This window comes from Peromyscus leucopus, chromosome 6, assembly GCF_004664715.2.
Source record: "Peromyscus leucopus breed LL Stock chromosome 6, UCI_PerLeu_2.1, whole genome shotgun sequence".
Lineage (NCBI taxonomy): Eukaryota > Metazoa > Chordata > Mammalia > Rodentia > Cricetidae > Peromyscus > Peromyscus leucopus.
The window spans coordinates 43,150,860-43,175,502 of NC_051068.1; the positions used below are offsets into that span (position 1 = coordinate 43,150,860).

The following is a 24,643-nucleotide window of genomic DNA, read 5'->3' on the forward strand; positions in this document are numbered from 1 at the left end:
TTGTCTCTACTCTGTTATTCTTTGTTTTGATTGATGTCTATTGACTATGCTCTCAATTGTGGTTTCTTTTTTTTTTTTCAATTGACTCTATTTTGAGCATTTTTGTGTGGTTCTTTTGCAGAATCTTAGTTTCTTATGAATATTTCTGTCATGCTTTTGAATTTCCCCTCCATATTTCTGACCTTTCCATCCACTTTGCTAACATTGTCTGGATACTGAATTGACTTCCTCACTTCATTCATCTGTTTAATTCTTCTGTGTGGCCATGATCATTTTTAATGGGAAGGTCCTGAAATCTTTGTCTGGGATTTCAGCTATCTCATTTCCAGTGTTTTCTGGAGTTGTGGGCTTGTAGAGGTGTTGCTGCTGCTTGTTCACTCACGTTTTTGTCTTTTTGTTGTAGTTTATGTATCTGTTAAGTGGAATGTGTCTTTCCATTTTGATTTTTCCTTTTCCCTAGTCTTTCCAATTGTTTTTTTTTTTCCTTATGTGAATCTTCTTGGTGAATTGTCTTCACTTGAGTTTATGTTCTCAACTACTGTGTACAGGAAAGCAAACTACAATAACAAAAACAATGATTTGACAGCAATCTGGTTGTTAATATGGAATCAAAAAAACCTTCTATTCCAAAAGGTCTCATACAGAGACATCACGATATTTTCAGGGAATCACAGTTTAGAGTTGTTTAGTTATTAGTACTAATAACTAAGAAATAAAGAGATGAGAATAGGGGAAGGGGGGAAAAGGTAGTAGAGTATGAATGAGAGTATGAGTTTGGGGTATGAGAAATAATATTTTCTAATAAGAAATATTAGTCAATGAAGCTGGATCATTGAAGAAGAATGCGAGTGGCTTGAAACATCATAAAACAGAACATGGGCTCTGTTTTAGAATCAAGGAGTGCTGTGGAGTACTTTGTGGGCAGAATTATCGAACCTCGGAGGTTGGGCTGAGGTATCAAACTTTCCAGAGCCCACTGAACTGAGATGAATACTTCTGACGAACACTGGTTTTCCATCAGTGAGACCAAATCTACTGGATTTCCCAACTGCTGTGTGCCACATCCTGCATGGCTCCAGGGATTAATCTGACTGAGGCATCAAGAAAAGATAAACACAGGAACTCAGAGAAAAACTGAGACTGGGTGGACTGGTCTCTATGATGGAAAAGCTGCCGCACCCCAGAAGCTCAACATGTTTATTATATACTGTTGAACAGGGAATCAGAGTTAGTGCATATAGATAGACAAGGTGGCAGTGATATTACATACAGATAAACAAGAAGGCAGCCTTACCTAATCTCAGTATGAGCAGTCTCTATAAGATATCAGTCTTCAGGCCATAAATATCCAGAGGGAGAAAGCTATTATGGTGAAAGCTAGGGTGGACATTTTCTGTACCCATTATCAACATCTGCACAAGAAACAAAGGAAGGCTTGGCCATCCCTTAGAGACTCACTCTGGGGAGGGGTGTGGCTTTTCCATTTCCCTGTGGTTCTGAGGCATTGGAGTCCTTGATATGGCTGTGCTCATATCAAACAATACACATACAGTTAATACCTCACTTGCTCCTTACAGTTGTGTCATATTCTTGGCACATATGCCTATTCTAATTGTCTTTCAGAATGTAAATATGATGACCTTCTATTTAACTGGGTCACTTCATCCTGTAGTTATGACATTAGTGTCGTAAATAGAGCAAATTGAAATTACTTTTGGGTTGAGTTTTGTCATGTTAGTCTCACCACATTGTTGCAACCAGGCTGTCTGTCCTAGCTGTAGGCCATTGAGAAATTCAATAATCACGCCTCCTAGTCACAAAAGGTTCATTAATAATGTTGTTAAACAGAATTCAGAACAGTACAAAGCATGTTCTACAGCAGAACTAAAGATCTCCTGGGAGAAATTGATCTATAACTCAATACCATACGAGTAAGTTGTTCAGTCAGCTACAAGCTCACTTGGTTCCACAGTCTCTCTGGAAAGTCTTTGTTCTGTTGGAATGGAGGGATTTGATAAAACATTGCTGTAATCTCATAGTCCAATATGCCTGGACACCCTGCCTCTGGCCATTAAAGGAGTCTGCCTATCCAACAATGCCTTGTTTTCTGGGTAGGATGTTTGAAGTTTAAACCAATTTTGTTTGGCCATCCCTTATTTTTCGTGGTCCTTCCTTCCTTTTCTACCAGTGAACTTGAAATTTCCAATGACTAAAGGGAGAGTAGAATCAGAGACAGGTGGTGAGCTGCATGAAATTGTTGATCGAAAAGAGGAAAGTCAACATGCTGAGAAAGAATTGGAAATACCTGGAGATCAGTCCGAGTTCTTCCCATCTTTCCTGCCTCTTACCCCACATTATGTGGTTACTAGATAATGATAGTCCAAGCAGCAGAGCATTAGATGAAGGGCAGAGAGTGGGTCCTCTGCCTGCAGCCACGGTCAAATAGGAGAAGGTAGGAATGGCCGAATTCTCTTTACCTTTAAACACCTAAGAAGACAACATCTAGGGATCTGATGCACAGCCAGAGCTCAGAGAGAGGACTGCCTTGAAGATGGACTTTATGCACCAATGGTATGAAGTGAGGATGAGGTAGGCAGTACGATAAAGATGGCTTCAATGTATCTCTCAGTAGCCATGACTCAAGGGGCCACAAAGAGCCTTTTTTTTTTTTTTTTTTTTTTTTTTTTTTTTTGGTCATAGAAGAGTGAGAGGGAGCGGCTAAGATCTCCCAGACTCCCAAATAAAGTTCAGATTTAGCCAAGAAGGAGAAAGCTGTGAGATGAAGGAAGCCGTCTGACTATGGTGAGGAATACCAAGGAAGAGTGGCATGGGCCATCATAGAAGATTCTGGAAGGACCAGGCAAGGGATTCTCAACAGATGTGGACTCGCCAGTGACTCACCTTTGTCTCCAGTCAATCTCACCCTTCAAGGCAGTCTAGATCACACTAGATGAAGATGCAGAAGCCTTGTTCAACAAGAGACTCTAGAGGGAGGCTGTAGAAAAAGAGCAAGGCCCTGGCCTTGGCATAGGGCCCAAGTGGTAGAGTGCTTAACCTAGCACACACCAGGCTCTGGGTCCCAGCCCTGGCACTTCTAAGGGGAAAAAAGAAATCCTGAATGAGAGTGGAATTTAATTCAAAGGAAGTTTAAAATCGTGACATTTCACCTACTTTTTCTCAAATATAATTAGTTTAAATTTTCTGAAAATGAATCCTACAGGAAAATTTAAAAAAGCCTTTTAAAATAAACGTTAGTATGTAAAATTCATCCCATCTGCTTTCATAATAAAAGGAGAAACCGTGAAAATGTGAACATGAGTCTAGCTCTTTGTGGCTTATTAGCAAATCTGTGCTGGGGGCTAGTTCTGAGTTGTCGCCTCTTTTCTCTGCCAGGGACATGTCTGCCCAGGAATCAACATCCGTCCTCCCAGGTGTCAAATGTGCAGGGCTCAGTTTCCCTGTTTTGGAAAATTGGGACAGCTTTTAGTTGCTTTTTGGTAAGCCTCCGCTAGTTTCAGTCCTCCTAGGGACTCACTGAAGTCTCCAGGCCCTCTATGCTTTGTAACTAAGCCCCTAGGCATTTCTGTTTCTAGGTTACTATTAATATTTCCATGCACCTCATATAGTACAGCCCTTACCATTTATTAAAACTGATTTGAAAAATAAATAAATAAGAACAGGGCCCGGAGAGAGAGCTCAGTTGGTAAAATGCCCACTACATAAGCACAAGGATTCAGGTTCGGATCCCCAGCACCTGTATAAACAGCCACCACCCACAGTGGTGTGGATATGTAACCCCAACACAGGAGTGGGACAGAGATGGGCACAGCTCTTGTCTTAGTTACTTCTCCTGTTGTGCTACCCTGACAAAAACACCCATGGAGAAAGACTCCAGGATCCCTTCAGTACCTCAACTCTCATGGCTGCAAAACCAGAACCTCATAACAGTCCTATGTTGCCGGACTTTCTTTGGACCGCCAGCTCCCAAATAATAATATGGAGACTTCATATTAAGTATGAAAGCTTGGCCTTAGCTGAGGCTTGTTCCAACTAGCTTTTATAACTTAAATTAATCCATTTATATCAATCTACATTCTGCCACGTGGCTCTTTACCTTTCCTCAATACAGTGTGCATCAGACTTCCTCTGTGTCTCACTGGTGAATTCCCCACCTCTCAGATTCTCCCCAGAGTTCCTCTCTGCCCAGAAGTCCCGCCTATCCACTCTAGCCCAGCCATTGGCCATTTAGCTCTTTATTAAACCAATCAGAAGGTGCCTTAGCAGATGAGGTAAAACAGACACATTTTCACAGTGTACAAAAAGATTATCCCACAGCAGTCCTACTAAGTACTTCTGCGAGCTTGAGGCAAACTACACTTATCCAAGTACACAGTGGAAAAACAGCAAAAGATTGGGCAAAGTGCAGTTTCTGATGAGGAAAAGGTACTATCAAGAGTAACTATGCCACAGCCTGAATGCTCTCCTGGCTTGAACTTTCTCCACCAAAACTTCTTTCAAGTTCGCAGGACACAGGCACAAAGAAGCCAGAGTCTTGACTAAAATATCACACAAATGGCCCCTGTTCCAGTTCGTGATAGCATCTTTGTTCTCCTCTGAAACCTCCTGAGCTGGACTTTCACTGTCTTCCTATTTTCTCAGCATTCTCGTCTTCCAGGCTCCTACCAGAGTGACCTGTTGTTTTGCTTTTAGCACATTAGGGCTTTTTTAAACCCAAAATACCAAACTCTTTTGCACTTCATAAAACAGTTCCAAAGGTCTAAGAACTACATGGTCAAGTTTACCACAAGAGCCTCACTTCTCAGTCCAATCTCCTGTATTAATTGCTTTTCCTGGGCTGTGATAAAGTACCCTGACAAAGAAACTAATCAAGGATTTACTTTGACTCATAATCCATGAAGACAGTCCCTCATAGGAGGAAAATCAAACAGCAGGAGCTTGAAGCACCATCCATACTCAGAACAGAGAATTGTGAATGTTCATACTCATCTAGGACCCTCTTTTTATGTACTCTAAACCGAATTCCATGGGATATTGTTGACCATGTTAGGTGAGTCTTCTAACCTCAATTAACCTAAACTAAATAATTCCTCACAAGTGTATATGAGGGCTTGTCTCCTTGGTGGCTCCAGATCCCATCAAGTTGCCAGTCAGCAGTGACCATCACACACCTGAAGCTCATTAGCCAGTAGCCAAGCCAAATCAATGAGCTTCAGTGATAAACTTTGCCTCAAAAACTAAGATAGAGAGTAATTAATATACACCCAGGGTCAGTCTCTGGCCTCCTCATACATGTCCATACACATGCATACACATGAGCAAGTATCTACAGAACCACACATGCACACACAGAAAAAGACACATAAAACAGCTATGTTCAAGACAAGCCTCATCCTGAGTGTAGCCCTCACCTTGTCCAGGAAGATGTTACTGCAGGCAGGGTACATGGGCTTGGTCCTGGGCTGTGCTGGAGAAAGGCCACATCCCTGTGTCAATACTCAGTCTTAGAAAACCTACTGCTAAAACCCTTGAAGAGATTGACTTGGCTTTAGAAACAAAGGCCTCCTAACGAGTACTTTACAAACACGGAATAGCATCATTTATTAAGGTCTTCCCATGGTAGAGACTTGATCTGTGTGGGCATGGACCTCAGAGGCAGTTAGAAAGGGCTTGAGCTAAGAAAAGGAAAGAAATGAGTTGTGAAGATCTGTGGTTCTGTCACTGGATGGAGGTTTGTGCTGGCTCAGGAAGGAGATTCTACCATTTCATGGAAGAATATGAGGGATGTACTCAGCAGTTAATCTTTTGTATTTGTTTTTAATTCTCTTGTTTGCTATGAATCCTCAGCTCATTTTGAACCCACCTTGCAACCCAGGCTATCCTCAGAGCATTGCAGCCCAGGTTGTCCTCAGAATTCTCCTGCCTTGGCCTAGTTCTGGGGTTGTAGGCATAAGGACCACACCCAGATTAGGAGTCACTTTTTAAAGCTACCCATCCAACACTTAAAAACATCATCATTTCTTAATATAATTTTTTTAATATTTTAATATATAGGCACATGTATGATTTTTATATGAGTGAGAACATGCATAATTTTAATGTAAGATATATTCTTTATTTTTGTGGGATTTTTATTATTTAAGAAATGTTGATGACAAAAGATAGTGAACATTTTCCTTGTGTGTTTGCTAATGCCTAATTTTAGCAAAATAATAGTGAGCAACCTAACAACCTACTCCCTTATTATTTTAAAATACTGAAATCCTAATATCTGGAAAATTGTCTGGGTGAGGGTCCTATGGACCATGATTTGGAAGCAGGGATCAAATTCTTCAGGTAGTCTTTGGTTCTAAAATCCATCTTGATGAGACTAAGAGGTCATAAGAAAGGAAGTTGCAACTTGTAAATCCAGTATAACTTGTAAATTCTCCCTGTTCTGGTCAAGATGCCTGGGTTCAGGGTCCATGGCTGAGCTGAAGTAGAACTTGTATTGCTGGAGAGCTTCTCTCTAGGTCCCACCAAACCCCTGCAGTCCCACAACCCACGTATAAAATAATCACTCAGACTCTTATATTACTTATAAACTGTATGGCCGTGGCAGGCTTCTTGCTAACTGTTCTTTTATCTTAAATTAACCCATTTCTATTAATCTATAAGTTGCCACATGGCTCGTGGCTGACTGGTACCTTACATCTTGCTTGTCATGGTGGCAGCTGGCAGGTCCCTCCCCTGCCTTCCTGTTTCCTCTTTTCTCCTCTCTGTTAGTGTAGATGTAACCAACCGTCTATTAAATAAGAAACACAGAAACAATGTAAAAGAAAAGTCGAGAGTCAGACTCAGAGCTAAATCTCACCCTTCCTTCTGCTGTCCCAGCTTCGCGAAAGAGACCACTTCCTGTCGTTAGTTTTTTAAAGTATGTTGTTCTGCCTTCTCATTGGTTGTAAACCCAAACACATGACTGCCTCGTCACTGTCTGAATGTACAGCCCCCTAGGTCTTAAAGGCATATGTCTCCCATGCTGACTGTATCCCTGAACACACAGAGATCTTATGGATAAAGGCGTGTGCCACCACCGCCACACTCTGCTATGCTCTAATAGCTCTGACCTGAACACACAGAGATCTTATGGATTAAAGCATGTGCCACCACCGCCACACTCTTGCTATGGCTCTAATAGCTCTGACCCCCAGACAACTTTATTTATTAACATACAATCAAAATAATAATTCAGTACAATTAGATTACCACCACAGTTAGTCCCGGCTATACTTCCTGCCTGGCCACTGGCCAATCAGTGTTTATTTATACAGAGCGATATCCACAGCAAACTTGCCTTTGCTGTTCTATAGCTACCATGTGAGCTCTGCACACACTAACTTAATGAGTTGAAGGAATGATGCTGTGGGCTTGTCATCACCAAGACCTTGCTGAATGAAGGGGTCACCTTGGAGTGGCTCCTTCCTCTTGGATCCTACTTGCAGCATGGGCTTCAGAGTCATACAAACCTGGGGCAAAACCCACTTCCCCCTGGTGAGAGTGATGAGTTCTTAGGTCTGAGTCTCCATTCTTGCAACTCTGAAGGTAAAGACAGCAGCGTGAATACACCACAACTGTAGTGGAGTTAGGTGAGAAAAAGTAAACGCTGTCACCTGGCTCAGTGCCTAGCAACTAAGATCTGCCCTGTAAATGTGGGTTAATCTTTAATTTTTAAGCTTTTCCCTTATACGAATAGAAAGAAACTATGCAATAGGAAATCATGGTTCCTAGATTTTACACATTTTAGCCTCATTCACAAAGCTTCATCCACCCTGTTTTTGTGTTTGGACAACTTGCTTTGAAATCAAATGCACTTAGATGCAAACCTGTAATGGGAAGTTTCTGTCCCACCAGCAACTCCCAAATACCCAGCAGCCACTTCCCAAATTATTACACAGAGGCCTATATTAATTATAAATGTTTGGCTGATGGCTCAAGCTTATTATTAACTAGTTCTTTCATTTAAATTAATCCATTTATATTAATCTATTTATTGCCATGTGGTCCATAGCTTACTGGTCCTCCAGCATCCTGCTTCTTGGTCAGTTGGCAGCATCTGTCTCGACCCTGGCCCTCTTCCTCTGAGTCCTACTTTGATTCTTCCACCTAACCTTATCCCACATTGTCATAGGCCTAAATCGCTATATTATCAACCAATGAGAACAATACATATTCACAGCATACAGAAGGACCATCCCATGGCACAAGGCTTGAATCTGGAATCCCCCCTGAATTTTCCATGTCCACCTTTCTCATTTCAGTACTGTGGTCAGCTGTTGCTTATCCCCTAATTGTTTCTTTGATTCTAGTCCTGCCCCCTTCCCTGAATGCGTGGTAGAGCCTGCTGAGTTAGTCCACCAAAATAAACCCCAAGGGAGTACAGAAAGAAATCAGAGCACAGGCTTCCTTGCTCGAAGGATAAAGTCCCAATGGCCTTGAGAATGGATAGAATGCTGCAAGGATCTTGCTTCTGCTGGCATCTGGTCTGTGCTTTCCTGCAGATTCCCCCGGTGTGTTAATCATCTTTCCATCGTTGTGACTAAGCACCTAAGAGAGTCAACCTAAAGGGAGGAAGGCTTTATGCTGGCTCATATTAGCTCCACATTAGCTCCACAGTATATTAGCTCCATTGCTTTGAACTGTGGTGACACAGGCACCAGGGCAAAAGTATGTGACCAAGGAGGCCTGTTCAACTCAAGACAGCTAGAAAGCAGAGAAAGAAAATGGTCCCCAAACCCCCTTCGAGGTAATGGTCTGTGTATGAGTTACTCCTCTGCGGCTGTAATAGACACGTGACCAAGGTGACTTACAGAAGGATGGGTTTACTTTGGCTTGTGGTTCTAGATAAGAATTGATCATGGCAAGGAGCCATGGCAACAGCAGTAGGCATGGTGTCTGCGGTAGGAAGCCGAAATCTCACATCTTAAATCATAAGCAAGAAGTAAACTGGAAGTAGGTGAGTGTCAGAACATGGAATGGAGTCTATGTTACTTATGGTTTCTGTTGTGATGAAACACTATGACCAAAAAGCAAGTTGGGGAGGAAAAGGTTTATTTGGCTTACACTTCTATTTCACTGTTCATTAAAGGAAGTCGGGACAGAAACTCAAACAGAACCTGGAGGCAGGAGCTGACGCAGGGGCCACCAAGAGGTGCCACTTACTGGCTTGCTTCCCATGGTTTTCTCAGCCTGCTTTCTTATAAAACCAAGGTTACAGAACCACTCATAATGGGCTGGGCCCTCTCCTATCAATAACTAATTAAGAAAATGCCTTACAGCCAGACCATATGGCAGCAGTTCCTTAATTAAGGCTCCTTCCCTTCAGATAACTCTAACTTGTGGTCAAGTTGACATAAGACCCGCCAGTAGATAATCATGTGAGGAGATTTCTGTGTGCTTGTGAGAAAACAAGACAAGGGTCCTGGGACCCCGAGTTCTTCAAAAGCACAGACTTGTTCTTAGATGACGCTGTTGTGCCCTTCCCAGATGTAGCGAATAGGAGTGAGTTTACAACTGACGATATGCCGCTATGGAAAACATGTTTTTGGCTCATGCAGCTTGTCCACCATGTGCAGCTTGTCGTCTGCCACATTTGGCTTGTCCTTGTGATTGCACACTTTGCTCATGTGACTGCTCTGCCTGATGCCCTGAATAAAGATGACTGCTGCATGAGACTTTAGTCTGCCTCACTCACAGGCTCCATTCTCCAGACCCCGCCCTTTCCCTGGTAAACAGGTGAGGTTTGTTTTCACTCCCACAGCTGCCCCACCCCTATCATGTCCTTCCTCCAGCCAGGCTGCATCACATCAAGCTCTCCCAAACAGTTCCATCAACTAAGACCAAGTGTTCAAATGACCATGGAGGACACTTCTCATTCAAACTACCACAGCCAGAATGACTGAACTCCCTTCAAGTTAGTCTCATATCCCAAATGGTCTGCTACCACGGATTAGCACCATAAGCCAAGGACCAGGCATCAACACATAGGTCTTTGGGAGACACCCTGAATCCAAACTATGGTACCAATACTGTTTTCTATGCCCCTACGGCTTTCATCTGCCACCCCATCAACCTAGAATACCCCTTTCCTGAGTCTTCTATGGCCTGGAAAACTCAACCTCAGTGTAAGACCCTCTTTGGAGTTTATATTACTTCTGCCTCCACCCACAGAGTGGCTTACATATAGCACCCACCACCATGTGGCACAGTCTTCGCTTCTCACATGGTACTTATTATGCACATCTCTGGGCTTCCCTAAACTGTGAATTCCTCCTGGAAGCTGAAGGCTCTCCTGCTGTTTGCCTCATACATACTAAAACACCCAAAATTAGTTTTAAAAATTAGTCTATCAATGTGTGGCTATTTTCTAGGTCCCCAGGTAAGGAATTGCTGCAAGAGATAATCATTGTAGGGTGTCCAGGTTTGGGAACATGTCAATGGGCAGCTGGCATTGAGACAGTTCAAGGAAGAACTTTCACTTTTCTCTTCACCATCAACATTTCACCTGCTGTCATTGCACAATGTGAACAGTGCTGTCTGGGAGGAGACTGAGCGTTTGCTCATTTAGCCCTAGCCCTGCATGCCTCGCTCTTGATCTTGTGGGTCTCCAAGGACACATGGGTGAATGAATCTGCACACAGCCTAGCTGGGAGGTTAACTGTGGGCGGAAGCATCATTTTAACTTCTGTTCATGTTATTATTGTCTACCCCCACAACTCGCCTATTTTGGTCCAGACTGAAGCCCTGCCCGTTTTACTTACAGTAGCCTGAGTCTGCTGCTGTATTGGTCACTTGTCTCATTGCTTAGATTAAATACCCTGACAAAATGGGGCCTTGAGACCACCAAATGCGACACCTATAGGCAGAAGCTTCCTATCTGAGCATACAAGATGCCAGTATCTGTAAGAGATACAACAAAATAGCACTGTAGCAGACAAACTCTCTGGTTTCACCCACCCACTCCCCCATTCCCCTTACATACACACACACACACACACACACACACACACACACACACACCCCTGTGGGGCCAGATGTAGCTTTTTCATCCTTCATCATCCATTCTGACACCATTTCCATGGCCATTCACTGTCCAGATCACACAAAAGGATCTTCAGTAACAGCCAAGACAACGATTTTACAGGTGAACGTTCCAGCTGCATTTTCAGGAGCTCCGTGATGATCTCAACTCGTAAGTCAAGTCTGTGATTGTGAGGAGAGGAAATGGGTTTTATAATGTGGGACCCTACCAGGACCTGTTTTACTATTCAATATAGGTCATCTTTGGTGCTAAGGTAGTGGTCGCTTCTTCCCATTGTGCAATAATGGGATATTTTACTCATTACTGTTTCTATTTGAGGGTGTCAGACTCCCCTTGGATCTCCCACACCTACTACCCTCTGGGTTACATGAACAGTGATTTCTTCATTCTATGATTAAAACAGAAAAGGTGAAAAGAGAAACCCCTCCCTATTTATAATGCAGAAGTCTGGAGTGCCTGAAATTTATTTTTATGTTTAAATATACCTTATGGTAAATTCAATCATCTGAAATACCCTTTGGTACGTGACATACAGCAATTCCTTTTTGTAAGGTTAAGTGTTTACTGGCATAGCTGTGTATGCAGGTGCACTGTGGTGGTTAATCTTCATTGTCCACTTGACTGGATTTGGAATCACCTAGGAGACACACTCCCAGGCCTGTCTGTGGAATTGTCCAGGCAGAGTAACCGGGGAGACAAGCATGGCAACCCCATGAGCTTGGGTCCCAAGCTGAACAAAAAGGAAAAAGCCTCCTGAAACTAGTTTTCCCAATGTGGACAGCCATCTCATGCTCCTGCCGCCAGGCTTGTCCACAAAGACAGACTGAGTTCCTTCCTAAACTATGAGCCAAAGTAACCTTTCCTTCCCTGAGTTGCTTACCAGGTATTTTTCTCAGCATTCAGAAAAGTAACTGATACAAATACATATTAGGCTGTTTAGAATACCAAACCTACATGATAATCTATAGGAGCGAAAACCAGCAACCAAACATTGACCCTCAAATAAAGGAAACATATAAATCTAGATGGTGGATTGAGACATGTAGACCCCCTCAGATGGCCATTCAAGTTTGGGCTGAGTACCAAGAAAAAGCAATGATTGTCATTTCTTACCTGCACCCCCTCATCCACTGAGGAGGATTCCCAAGTGACCCCCCACCCACCCTAACAGCTTTGCAGTGCACACCACCATGCCTTACCACCACACAATCCTCTCAGTCATATCCTGTCCCCAGCAAACACACAAACAAGGAGTGTGCCTGTGAGAAAGCCCCAGCCTCCTTGTTCCCACATCTCTTTTTCTCTACAGCACCTCCATCACAGGCAGTGCTCAGGGTCAGCCAGGGAAGACCCAAAAGGAACTGAAATATCTAATTAGAAAGCTCATTGCTGTACTCTTCCTCTGCTGTCCTTTCTACCCAAGGAAAGCACAAAGGAACTGAAGCTATTTGCATGATGTCTCATGCAAAGATGTTGAGCCATATGCCACTGTCCCCAAGGCCCTCCTTGATAACTATTGCTGATGACTTTGTAGTATCATGACACTGAAACCTCCATTCATTAGTGATGATCTCTAAACATTCTGCATGCCAGTATGTTCTCTCCCAGAGTCTCTGTGGCACCCATTTATTTCCAAGTTCCAAGTTATTTGGCTAAGCAGCAGACCACAGGAGCTTTGTTAAATGCCTGTGCTTGGAGTCAAGCACACAGAGATTCACATTTAACTGGTTTGAGGTGGGGCCTGGGCATTAGAATGTTGTAAAGTTCCCAGTGTTTCTAATGAACAAGACAGGGGACCACTAAAGGGCTCCAGGAGAGATCCAGAGGGCATCAGTTTCCAAGTTCAGCTCTCTTCAAGATGTACCCATCACCCTAAGGGGCATAAAGAGCATCTCTCTTGATCACATAGGTGAGTGTTCAGTCCTGAAGATGAATCATTAGATTCAGTGAGGTTTGCATACAGTCTTCTGCGTAACACAATCAACCCAGACCTCTGCATTATCACAAAGAATCAGGTTAGTGCCTTGTCCCAACCTCATGCTCAGCTTACCTTCCTAGTAATGAATTTAGGACTTCCTTCGTGGAACAGAGTTTAATGATGTCTCCTCTAGCTGATGTAGCATTGGAGTGGATATCTTTTCTATGCCTTAGACCAGCAGTTCTCAACATGTGGGTCACAAGCCCCTTGGGGGATGAATGACCCTTTCACAGGGGCCACCTAAGACCATCAGAAAACAGATATTTACATTATGATTCATAACCGTAGCAAAATTACAGTTATGAAGTAGCAACAAAATAATTTTATGGTTGGGGTCATGAGGAACTGTATTAAAGGGCCAAAGCATTAGGAAGGTTGAGAACCACTGCCCTAGATCAACATTTCTTGGACACTTACATGCATGAGCTGAGGCGTGGCGGCTGCAGCAGGAAGCTGATGACTCACATCTCCCAAGCAGGAAGCGGGGAGAGTTTGAAATGGTAGACTCTCTAAACTCACAGGGCACACCTCCAGTAGTGTATTTCCTCCAATAGGGCCACACCTCTGAAAACTCCCGAACAGCACCATCAACTGGGGACCGAGGGTTCAAGTACCTAAGATTTGGGGTCCTGGAGAGATAAGCACTAGTCATGTCTAACTTGCTGAAATGAAAATTCCGGTTCCTGGCAATTGACCCTGGCTGCTGAGTTGGGGGATCTGGTTGAAAGGCTTGCACCCTCTGCAGAACCCTCGGACTCTGAAGATGTCTCTGTTGCATGGTTTCCTCATTGACTTGGAAGGATCAGGCTTGTGCACTTTCATATCATAAGAGACTCCAGTCAGCATTCATCACAGCATTGCATTGCCTCTGTGAGAAGGCATGTCAAATCCGTACTTCAAGAGTCTAGAAGCTTCTATCCCTCCAGTTGTTTCACAGGTTCCCATGACAACTAATTGGGAGATTTCTGTGTAGCATTTTTCTTTGAAGCATTATTTTCTAGCTAATCAAAGTTGTGATTTTTCTCAGCACTCATATTATCTTTGCACACTTTAAACTAGCCTGCGCTTTGGTGAGATTTCCAGGAGAGACTGTTTCCATGCTTTTAGGATGCATCTGTCAGGAAGAGTCAAGGAAGTTAGAATCCAAGGATGGTGCTCAGGGTTCTTGTTCTTTCTGTTTGTTTTTTTAACAACCATATCAGGATCATCTAACATGGGTCAGACAGCGTTCCAGACTGGGGAAGGTAAAGGGAACAGGACATACGGAACCTCTTTGTTCGAAAGACAAACCGACAAAAACAGGCACATTAATAAATAAAAGAGGTTATGATTAAGAACTCAGAGGGGGGAAAACAATGAAGGAGATTGAGACAAAATCTACAAAAAGAGCTTGTGTGTGTCAGGGGTATGAGGGCAGATTGATGCTAACATGTCTAACTCCGGCCTAAACTGAGCAGCTAGTCAAGGGTCAAGAAGACCATGCAGACAATGGACAGAAACTGTAGAGGCCATGGGTGGGAGAACTCCTGTAGAGGAAAGAGACCAGACAAGGGATTAGGCAGCCATCCAGACAAGAGCTGTCAGTGGCCAGGTTAGCCCAGGAGCTGCAGAGTCAGAGCAGTAGCTGATGTCGACATGCACTTTGAGATGGGGCTGGCTTACCTTAGGAGGAAACTGGGTGCAAGAGATTGAGAAAGTCTCTGCTCAAGTTTCTAGTGTGTGCATTTGGGGACAGTGATGTCCTTTACTGAGCCAAGGAATAGGGGTTCAGAGAGAACTATGTGAGTGTTCCAGTGAGGCGTGGAATACCTGCACCACCCCAAGTGAAGCTTCGGACAGACTGCAGTAACTGGATCTGAAGCTCACAGGGGAAAGGGGAGGAAGGGTTCTCATCCAGTCTGGTGACACCTCTGGGACATCCTCCTCCTAAATCGCACTGTTGTTGAGCTTCTGTGAGTGCATCTGATCCCCAGGAGGCATCTGATCCCCAGGAGACATGGACCTAAGACCAGGCCTCCCCTGGTGACAGTAATGGAGCTTCCCGCCTTCACACCTATTCCTGATGGGTCTCTCCACTGGAAAAATCTCACTCAAAAATTGAGTACTTGGAAGGATGCTTTTTATCCAACATCCCCTCCAGACCAGCCATGCCCCTGCCTCTGCACAAGGCCCCTAAAGGTTGAATGGTTTCACTGACTGGTACTATCAGCTTACAAGGGACATCACAGGAAGCCACATGATGACGCTCCCTGATCCTTTGCAGCTCATAGCTGCTATTTGCTTGTTTACAGAGGAAACTGGGGCTGAGAAAGCCTGTGTGATGTGCTTCATTTTGGGCTCCTGAATTGTTAAACGCTGCATTGTGTTACACTGAATAACACAGGTGGCAGCCAAGCTATAGGAACTCTCCCGTTTGCCTGATGGGGGTTACTCGGAGGCATGATGAAGAGACAGAGAAATCTGGAAACCCTGTGCCTGTGATATTCCAGCCACTGGGGACTGTGCAAGAGCCACCTTCCTGCCTCCTGCCGGCAGCACACTGGAAAAGGCTGCCCGGAAAGTGTCCCCTAAAACTACAGCTCCATAGGACAGCAAAACACAGGTCCCTGTTCAAACTGCCCTTGGCTTGCCAAGGATCTTCTAATAAAGCGGTGGCTCTGAAGCCCTCGATGGACACCTTCTGCCCCAGCTTCTGCTTCACGTCTCTTGTGCCTGCCCTGCCCCTGGCACTGGCTTCCTACAGAGGGAAGTCCACAGAAGCAGGCTCTTCCTTCCTGGCTTTGAGGACAGCAGCAGGAGCTCAGGGCTTAGAACAACCAGAGGGTTGAAAGTTCTCTAGGGAGCATTGCCAGAGACGGAGCAGAGAGACTGTGAGAGCCAGGCGATCAGGGAGTTTTCTGGGAGACTGGGTCTCTTAGTGATGTCAGGAACTACACCCGAAACGTCTCACCAACATGACCTCCCAAGTGTGAGCTGAACAAGGATGACACCAATGAACACGCCAAACTGGAGGGAGAAAATCCTATGAGGCCCCAACCCTACTCAGAGAGCTATAAGAAACCGAGGGGAGCTTGGAGCGGAAGTGGTCTTCCCCAAGGAAAAGCACACCAACTGGATGTCTAGTCTCAAGTGGTCAGCCCTGAAAACATATACAATTAACATTATACAGTATATGTGTATATATATATATGTATATAATGTGCATATATAATATATATACATCACATGCATATATGCATCCAATAACAATTAGTGACAAAAGAGTTCATGAATTTGAAGGAGAGTGGGATGAGGTGTGTGGGAGGTTTGAAGGGAGAAAGGGGAAGGGAGAAATTTTGTAATTAAATCATAATTGCAAAAATTAAAAAAAAAACCAGAACATTCCCTGAGGAGCTGGAGATGTAGCTCAAGAGTAGAATGCTCACATGAAAAGCCCAAGGCCCTGAGTTCAAGTCCCTGCACCAGTCTCTGGGAGAGATGCACAAATTTCATAGCAAGCTGTTGGTGAGTGAGCAGAAATCGAACATGAGGAGCTAGTGGAGTGAGGGGAAAGTCTGTTTGTGATCACTCGGGAGGGCAAGAACAGCAAAACCTGAACCAGAAAAGCCTCTGAGGTCCTTTGAGAGATCCCACCACAGAGCCGGCAAATCTTCTTTCTGTTGCGTTCCGCTACACTGGCGTGACTTGTATCCTGTCAGTCAGAGAAAGAAATTAGCAAGCAACAGGACAGCTCTGTGACAACAGAGGGAAGCTGGGAGTCAGGGCACATGCAGGTTTCCTGGGAACAGGCAGAGAGCTGGAGACTTGTGAACACATACGGGCTTGCCGTCAGTGCCGCACGCCTGGCTGAGCCGCAGTCTTTGGCAGCCACCTGATGTTAATTAAAGCTCCAGTCTAGCTCCAGCCTCGCAAGCTCCCACTCTGGTATTGCTCATCACCCCCTGATTCCCTTTCACGTTTAAAGCCTCATTTGGGGCCTAGCTGATAGAGCAAACTTTTGAGTCACACACAGAATGTCCGCAGCCCTTTGGAAGTGGACAGGCCTGGGGATTTCAGTTGTTGGAGAAGCTCCCCTCTCCCCACACCTCCCTTAATTGCCCTCCTGACAAATGAGAGGCCCTGGGGGTAGCTGAGCATCTCACTGCACCAGCTGAGCTGAGTGAGACCTGTGATGTTCCTCATGCCTCTGTGTCTGAGCTCATTCATTACTTCTCACTCTGTGGCTCAGGAGTTCAGTGACTTTCCCTGCCTCTTTCTGAAGGATTCCTGTGGTGCAGAGGCAAGTTTGGGCTGAACCACTGTTGTTCCCATTCAGCCTTGAGTCTCCATCAGTGCTGATCTTGTGATTCCACCAATGGAGTGTCCTTGGGTTTTCTGCTACCCTCTTACAGCGTGTGGTCTTTGTGTCACATTAATGGCCTGCAGAACCCTGGGAGGCTCTACCAGGCTCAAACCCATGGTGAGGAGCAGGAAACTGAGGCTGTGGTAAGAGATGAAGACACTGCTGTCATCCTGGGCCATGATGTGGGAGTCGGCCTCACCTCCCCAAACAGGTCTATGAGAGCATCTGCCAGTCACCCTCATCTATGGCTCCTCTTAGACTGACATCAGTGCCAAGCTCTCCCACTTCCCTCAGATCTCTCCTTTTCCCCTCTGAAGACTGCTGTCCAGAATCCTCCTCACATCAGATCACCAATCCTTCAAAAGCCATCTCCACCCAAAGATCTTCCCTCCAAGTCTGAAGGTGAGCATCTGTGTATCTACTCCATGTTCTCTTGATGTTGTGGGCTGCTCATGTGGAAAGGAAAACATTCTCCAACAGCAGGAGGAAAACTCTGGACAGAGGGTACAACTTTTCTGGGGAGTAGTCCTTCCTATAACCAGGTGACATTCACAAAGCCCTGCTGTGTGTCCTGCCCTCTGACTTGCCTCTGCCTCAGAGTCCTCAGCAGTGCGTAGTTGGCTCCATCACCAAGCCCATTTGTAGGCTGCCCACCTTCAAAGAGCTGATACTTCCCTCCAGGAGCACACGTGGCCAGCTGGCCCAGCCACCTAGCAGCATGGTGATTCTGCACCCCCACCTTCAACAAAGCTCTTAGAAAGTTCTAGCACATGTCCAAGAGGAGAACCCTGCCATGGACAATTTGTCAGGCAATTCACCAAATATACAATTATGTCACAAGTGGAAGCATGCTGGTTAGTTTCCTGTCAGCTTGCTACAAGCCAGAGTTGTTTGGGAAGAGGACTCTCAATTGAGAAAATGCCTTCAGAAGATGGTGCTTCAGGCACATCTGTTAGGCAATTTCTTGATTAATGATTGACGTGGGCTCAGTCCACTGTGGGTGCTGGCACCCTTGAGTTGTGTAAAAAAGCAAACTGAGCAAGCTATGAGGAACAAGACAGTAAGCAGAGTTCTTCCATGGCTTCTTTATCAGTTCCTGCCTTGAGTTCCTGTCCTGACTTCCCTTAGAGATAGAGTGTGACCTGAGAGTTGTAAGAAGAAAAAAATCCTTTCATTGTGTTTTGTCACAGCAATAGATAACCTAATGAAGACAGGAAGCAAAATCATTTGGGTGCATAAAAGTCTAGGGCAGTTGACTTCATTCTCAGTTCCATTGGTGGTTGTTTTTTCTCTGTTTTTGGGAGAGCCTGTCGCCCAGCTCCCAAATAAATCACACATGGAGGCTTATTCTTAATTATAATTATGAATGCCCAGCCTGAGCTGAGTTTTCCTTAACTTATCTCATCTACTTTTTGCCTCTGGGCTTTACCTATCCTCTTACTTCTGTAAATCTTACTCTTACTCCATGGCTTGCTGTGTAGTTATGTAGCTGGGTGACTGACCCCCAGAGTTCTCCTGCTTCTCTGGCTCCTAGATCTCTCCTCCCAGTTTTCTCCTATATATATTCTCTGCCTGCCAGCCTCACCAATCCTTTCTCCTGTCTTGCCATTGGCCATTCAGTTCTTTATTAGACCATCAGGTGTTACAGACAGGCACAGTAACACAGCTTCACAGAGCTAAACAAATGCAACATAAAGTAACACATCTTAAAATAATACTCTACTATATTTCCCACTTTTGTCTAAGTAAAAATAAAGGTTTTAACTTTAACATAGTACATACAACAAAAACGATTATGAAATAAGAATTAATTTACAATATTCAGACCATTTACATTTAGCAAATTCAGAGAAAGCACTCTATCATCCATCCATCTTAGTGACGCCAAAGTTTTATACATAATTTACTTTCTGTCAAAACTAAAGAAAAATACAACTGTAACCATTTAGTCTTCAACTCCATCAAAGACCAAGAAGGATGTAGTATTATCTAACATCAAAGACATTTGGCTGCCTGGAAAGTCTCCCAGAGTTCCTCTGCAATGTTGGGGCATCCATCTTTAGCCTACAGGTCTAGAGTATCTTGCAGACTTTTCTATGAAGCAGGAATTTTGGACTGTCCTGCCTTGTTTTGGCAGAGTTCATTAGTCACTTTCCTCCGTGTCCTGCAGAACAGTTCTATTAGGTAAACTACAACTAATTTCTCCATTTCTATCCTCTTTCCTTTGTTTTTTTTTTTTTTTTCCTTCTTTCATTTCTCAAAATCTTTTTGAGTGTCTGTATTTGCCAGGCAGCATGTTAGGTGGCAGACAGAGAGGGGGCATTAGAACCAGATCTTGCTCTCATGATGCTAACAGAAAAGAGTGAAGGTGGTGTTACTAGTGTTGGAGGCTGTATTGATGTGCATTGCTGTGTCACTCAAGTCTAATGGCATGGGTTTTTTGCTGAGCACCATTCCTGGGAATTAGGAATCCATTTGGGACTTAGCTCAGGTATTGTCATAAAGCCAGTCAAGATACTGACCTGAGCCATCAACATTTCAAGCCGTAACCAGGGAAGACCCATTCCTAAACTCCCTGGAATGTAGCCATACCTTGGCTCCTCTCTGACTCTCAGTCAGAGGCCTTCCTCAGTTCCTGCCACATGAGCCTCTCTTTAGAGATGCATACAACATGGAGACTTGCTCCTATCAGAGAGAAAAGAGGAAGGTCAGCAAGAAGGAAGCCAGTCTTTTGTGACTCAATCTCATGGAACAGCACTTCTACTCAACTCTATCAGCTCAAATCAAGTCACTGATTACAGACCACCTTCAGAGGGAGGAGACAGCAGGAAGGATGAATGCTGGGAGGCCAGGATCTATGGGACATGTTATAGGCTCCCTACTGTGGCTCCACTGATGATGTCTCTAATGGCATTTAAGACTCAAATCACCTAGGCCAAAAAGAGCAAGTTAAAAACATCAACCATCACTTCCTGAGGATGTAGTAAGGAGGGTGATAAACTACAGGAGGATTAGAAGGAAGCCCAAAGACAGAATAAAAAGGTCTCATTGTTCCTGGGTTCCTTATTGTCATTTGTTTGTCCAAAGGTACATCTTTATTACTCTGAAAACTGAAATAACTCCATCAATTCAGTATAACCACAAATATCCCCACCCCAAACAAGAGCTACATGAGTGCCAGGAGGGGTGGCCTTGTTCTATAAAAACAAAGGTAATACAACATGTGATGACCTAACTTGACTGGGCATGTTTTCTATTCAGCTGTCCAACCGATAGAACTTATAACCTTAAGCATACTATACGATGTGCACAACATCCAAATGAAAGATATCCATTCAATAATCATCTATGCCTGGTTAATATTTCATTACAGTACCAAATGTGAGAGATCTAAGGCATCCCTAGCTGGTTGCCTTGGGACATTGCATTTGAAATGGCATGAATGGATATCCAGTGTCTGTCGGGCTTGATTTGTAGAAACTCGCATTTCACTGTGAAGATTAATAATGTATCATACAGATGGATTGATTCTGAAAGGCAATTTGTTTAAGATTTAGATTAACATTAAGATTAAGATTGATTAAGAGTGCACTACTACCTGTACCAGCGTTTTTAAAGAAAAAAATTGGAAATACCCAATTATTTTATAAAGAGCATCGATTGTTCACCAAGAATCACTTATTCTAATTTACATAAATAGATAGTTTACCAAAGAATCCATTATTCTAATTTGCATAATTTATTTACCAATGTGGAAACGGGAGCCACAACTTGAGATTCTAACTGTCTTGCATCGTTAACGCAGTGGTCACTGCAGGCCCTGAGGAGACGTCCTAGAGCAGGAGGCAGAAGCAGCCATGCTGCCTGGACAGCTTCCTCCTCACAGACACTGTTGCACACGCTCCCTGGCAGAACAATGGCCTGCGTGCTGACCTGTCTGGAATGCCACGGTTAACTGAGACACTGAACAAATGTTGGGACAAAAGCAAAACAAAACTCATCTGGTATTCAATATAACGTCCGTATTCCTCCATATCCACACTCAAGCCTATTTGAGGAACTTGATTTTCAACCCTCAGACTCTGAAATTTTGTCTTTCCCCTCCACGTCAGCATTTACTCTCCAAAGTTTGGAGTGTCACACGAGAGAAACGCTGGCTCCAGCCAGTGCTCACTTAGGAGTACATGGGACTCTGTCTCAGCACATCACTTAAGAGTGAGTGAACAGCCTTTTCACTCGGCACAGCCAGTTTCCAATGGAAACGCATCAGGCAAGACAGTGATCCTAAAACAAACCGATTCTGTTTTCATTTTGAAAATACTATAAGCTTCAAGAACTCGTTCAAAAGTTAGTTGACACTACTCCTTTGGTCCTGGCAGGGTCAGAGATCATCTGCCCAAGTTGCTGATGGAACAATAGAGTCACACAGAGGGATGGATGACATACCAGTCAGGTACTAACTAAACCCAGCCTCTCTGATTTTCCCACACTAAGTTTCTCGTAACCCCCAGAAGCTCCTAGCTTTCAAATTTAGAAATTCTCAAAGCTCCCTTTCTCTGGGTTATCTGAGCAAACAACAGAGCAGAATACAGCACAACTGGAATCTGCAGTTGACTTGGGGCTTTGTCATCACCCACAAAGCACACTTCAGGTTCCTCCAGAAGTTTCCAGTCCTGGCTGTGCAATAGAGAAGTGTCTTTTCCCATGATAGCAGGAGCTGGCTGGGAAAGCAGTGTGTCTTTCAACCTTCCATCATTGACTGAAATGCTGCAGCGATGGGACCTCAATACAGGAGAAGAACTCCAGAGTCAGTGGATCTCAGGAGGAATCCCCTGTCTTGGCGGCTCTCTCTCCATCTGACAGCAACAGGGAGCTCCTTGAACTTCCCACTCACTTGGCGGGATGCCCCTGGTGTGTTGTGATGTTGTGGGTGTTTTATTTGAGGTGACAAAGGGGAAGAAACAAACAGTGTATGGCCGAATCGTAATGAAATAAGAATGTATGTGTGAGACTGTCACATCACACACCCTCCATCCACCCACAGGAAACCTTGTTCTGAAACTGTGGGCTCACTTACCAAGCTTAGATAGATGTTTGCTGCATCCTAATACTAATGTTGACATTCCCACAGTGGATGCTTTGCTGGTTGAAGAATGGATTCATGCTGCCTGTAGCTAGGACCTTTGAAATAGAAATATGGACAGATTAGCAGTTATAATTTTTCAACTAGGGGAATACGGTTTTTCTTACGAAACACTCAAGAATTCCATTTCTTCTCTTTTGTACAACAATGTAATATTTAAGAAACAGTGACTTTCAGTTGCATACAGCTTAACAGGTTTACTATTTTTCTTTATGCAAATTCATGTGTTAAAAAAATCACCAAGGCCTATTTGATGCTTGAACTGTTGTCTCAATTTTAGTAAGAGTTTATAATAAATCTTAAGAAGTATAAAAGCAGTACTGTCCAATAGAATACACTGAAGCTGCATATGTAATCTAAAACTTACTAGTAGCTGTATTTGAAAAAGTTTTAAAAAATGTAAAATTAAGTTTAATAATTGTCTTAGTTACTTTGATATTGCTGTGAAGAGACACCATGACCTAGGCAACTTATAAAACCAAACATTTAATTGGGGGCTTGCTTACAGCTTTAGAGGGTGAGTCCATGACCATCATGGCGGGGAGCATGGCCCCAGGCAGGCAAGATGATGGAGCAGTAACTGAGCACTCATATCTTATCCAACAAGTGGAGGCAGAGAGAGACTAGACCTAGTGTGGATCTTTTAAAACCTCAAAGTCCATCCCCAGTGACACACCTTCTCCAGCAAGGCCACGCTTCCCAATCCTTCCCAGAACAGTTCTGCCAACTAGGGACCGAGTATTCAAATATGAACCTATAAGGGCCATTCTTATCCAAACCACCACAATAACATATTTTATTTAACCTACTGTATGTGTATCATTTTAGCATCTCATCCTATCCCACAGGATTCCTAGATATCAATGTGAAGGATTAAAATTTCTGAGATATTTTATCTCAGATACTACTTTCCTACACTAAATCTTCAAAATTCTATTAAGTAAATATAGTATGTTATACTTAACAAAAGTTCACTTAGATGCTTAAGTCTCATCAGAAATACATACTCTATACTTAGATTTCATATTAGAGTTGAAATGGCTCTTCATGTTTCCAGTTTTTCCAGATGCCCCTAATCTGCTGTGTGCCATAACTTGAACTAAAATTCAATAATATTGTGAATCTATGGCTCAGCTACACTCACTTGGAAGTGAGTACCAACCACAAGAGCTGGCAGCTACCTCATTAAACAGCACAGATTTAGACCAGAGAGCCCTTGCCATATTTTGAACCACTGCAGACCTCCTCAGAAACGGATTCATCTTAGAACTTTGGGCCAAAGGTTAAGAATTGCCCTGGACACATGATCCCTCCACTTAAACCACCACCAACAAAGCTAAAGTTGTGACATAAGTGTGCTCATCATTTATGTTCCTCCATCCACCAACTGTTGCCTGGGGTGATACTAGCTGCAGACCAGGGAAGGAAGAAGCCTGGAAGTGAAGGACAACAGAGAAGCAGAACTGGGACCCAGAGCTGGGTGGTGAGGGCGCATGCCTTTAATCCCAGCACTTGGGAGGCAGAGCCAGGCAGATCTCTGTGAGTTTGAGGCCAGCCTGGTCTACAGAGTGAGATCCAGGACAGGCACCAAAACTACACAGAGAAACCCTGTCTCGGGAAAAAAACAACTGAGATCCAAAGCAGGGGTGGCAAGGAGGTAGAGGCCGCAGTGTTACAGCCCTGCAGAACTTTGATCTCTAATTTCAGTGGGGAGATAGATGCCTAGGAAACCTAGTAGTTTTCCCAGCCAAGTAGAAGCTGTGCATAAACCTCTGGATGGTATCAGTTATCCAGTGGGAGCTCTTATGTTAGGCATAGTTTTTGCTACTGTTACGGTCGTTTTGGGTTTGGTTTGGGGAGGCGTTCTATTTTGTCTTGTTCTTTATTTCCCATTAGTTTGAAAGGAGAGGTTGAGCTGGCTCTGGGCCAGACTTTTAGAGCCTTCTCTTCCCACCTATAAGAGAAAACACATCTCAGGTCCCGGTAGATAAAATACCGTCTCATCAAGCATTAAATGAGTTGGTATTTGAAATGCCTTCCAGGGAGTCTGATGGATTAAAAAGTGGGAAAGCTTACTGTGAGTGT

General features: G+C 43.9%; 1 protein-coding gene across 3 annotated transcripts in view; it reads left to right on the forward strand.

Moving 5' to 3' along the window:
• The window catches only part of Kcnab1 (potassium voltage-gated channel subfamily A member regulatory beta subunit 1), a 381,896-nt gene that overhangs the window by 176,316 nt on the left and 180,937 nt on the right, over positions 1-24,643 (forward strand). The window lies entirely within an intron of this gene.